The sequence below is a fragment of the Myodes glareolus genome, chromosome 11 (assembly GCF_982192425.1).
Source record: "Myodes glareolus chromosome 11, mMyoGla1.1, whole genome shotgun sequence".
Classification (NCBI taxonomy): domain Eukaryota; kingdom Metazoa; phylum Chordata; class Mammalia; order Rodentia; family Cricetidae; genus Myodes; species Myodes glareolus.
In genome coordinates, this window is record NC_142036.1 from 86695541 (window position 1) to 86697551 (window position 2011).

Sequence of the window (2011 nt, forward strand, 5' to 3'; positions counted from 1 at the left end):
CCTACAGGGCTGGAGCTCGGAGGTGGATATTGAGCGATTGACCCTATCTCCTTCCACTTCACTCTTTGAGGCAGTTTTTGAACTGGAAAGAGGCAGGGTTTTGAACTCACTGAAATGGAAGTGTGCCAGTTTGACTATACTGATCAGGCACAAAACTCTCAGAATCTGTCTATCGCTGTAGCCCCCAGCACTGGGCTTCCATACGGTGTTACCGTGTCTGGAACACACAGATGCTGGGGTGGTCTCTGTTCATGCGAGCAGCGAGCACTTTACCTGCTGAGCCATCTCTCCCCACACATGTCACTTAAATTTTAATTAAATATGAACTTTTTCCATTGCTCATGTATCATGAGTTCAATCCATGAAGGAAAGAAACAGGCAACATTTTATGTGATATGAAGGATATCCAGGGCACTTTCATGTTGAAGGGCTTGAGAAAGAAGTCCATGAAGCCAAGTCTGTGGAGGGAAAGGGAAAACAGGAGGGAGGGGCAGGGTCATTGATTAGGTTATAGAGAGGGAGGAATCGGCGAATCAATAACTGTAAAACTCTGGAACTATGTGTTATTGAACCCCCCCCCCCCAAGCCTCAGTTTCCTCCTGGTTGACAGCAGTGCATCTGTCACGAGGGCATTAGACTAAGATTACACAGTAAGGAAAATGCTAGCTGATGTGAAGGTGGTGTTGGGGACACCATCCCCGTATCCAGAATAATTCTTCTTGGTTCTAGTTGATGAGAATCACCAACACCTACTGAACTTTCTATTTGGTAAGATGGAGCCCTTCCATGAGTCAGAAGATGGCTTCCTCACGAAAGTGTTCCTAAAGTCAGATTTAAGCTCATACTTCAGCACAGATACCTTTAAGAGAAATGTGTGTAGGTGTAGTTTAGACTACAGATACCTCGCAAAGAGGAAGTAGTTCATGTCCTGAAAGGCCAAAGATCCACATCCAAGTTAATTTCCTTGTTCCCCTTAGTCGTGATCTCTGCTCTCTTTCTATAAACATAATCTGTCTCAGGCGATCCTCACGGGTCTTCTTGGCCTTGCTGCCCAGGAACACGGTTTTCAAGGCTCTTTCTAGCTCTTCCGTGCTATTGCAAAGGACACAGAGACAACAAGTAATCAAGATTACTGAAGATGAGTCTTCCTAGGACTTGCTGACTTTATGCTAAAGTATTATGAGCTTCCTTATTTTGCTCATATTTCTCCGTACTAAATCTTTTGCCTTCTGCATTCAAAACTATGCAATTGGACTCTGTGCTGCTACTTCAGCACCTTGATGAGGAGCGGGGCCCTGGAGCCCGACTGCCTGTGTCTGAATTAAGCTCCATTTTTCATTCATTAGCTGTGGGGTTTTGGGTAGTAATTAACTTTACTCCATTTTCTTCATGGTGACCATTATATGTACCCAAGTTGCAGGGTTGTTATAGAAATGAACTAGAATACTCTGTATACTAGCTTTATCTCCGGTGTCAGTTATATAAGAAATCATTAATTAATATGATTGCAATATTATAATGGTCAATTGTCATTGTCATTTTGAATGAATTTAGAGTTACCATGTAGGTGTATCTATGAGTGTATTTCAAGAAAGGTTTGACTGAGGAAGGAAAACCCACCCAGTTCATGGCGTTGGCAGCCATGACTGACTACAGGAGCCAAGCAAGCAGAGCACCAGGGTCTACTCTTGTTGCTTCCTGACTGTAGATGTGATGTGACCAGCCATCTCCTGCTCCTGCCAGTATACCAGCCCTGCCACGATGGAGTAAACCAGAGCGCCAGTCAGAGTAAATGTTTCTTCCCTTGACTCCCTTCCAGTCATGTGTTCAGTCACACTGACTAGTAAAGTTAACCAAGTAGACCATAGAGAAATCAGTACTGAGTAGAGGGGTTGTTGCCATGGTAAACCTGAACATGAGGTGCACAGGCCTTGGGAATGAGTGTGAGGTAGATGCGTGGAAGATCCAGCCCTGCAGACTAAAGAAGCCCTTGGATTCTGGAAACCTAACC

General features: G+C 44.4%; 1 long non-coding RNA gene across 1 annotated transcript; it reads right to left on the minus strand.

Moving 5' to 3' along the window:
* Positions 1 to 298: 298 nt before the first annotated feature.
* On the minus strand, positions 299 to 1088 carry LOC146892439 (uncharacterized). Its single transcript, XR_015004348.2, has 2 exons — positions 903 to 1088; positions 299 to 458 (listed from the first exon to the last, which is right to left on the minus strand). It is a non-coding gene; the product is annotated as an uncharacterized LOC146892439 (long non-coding RNA).
* Between the last annotated feature and the right edge of the window lie 923 nt (positions 1089 to 2011).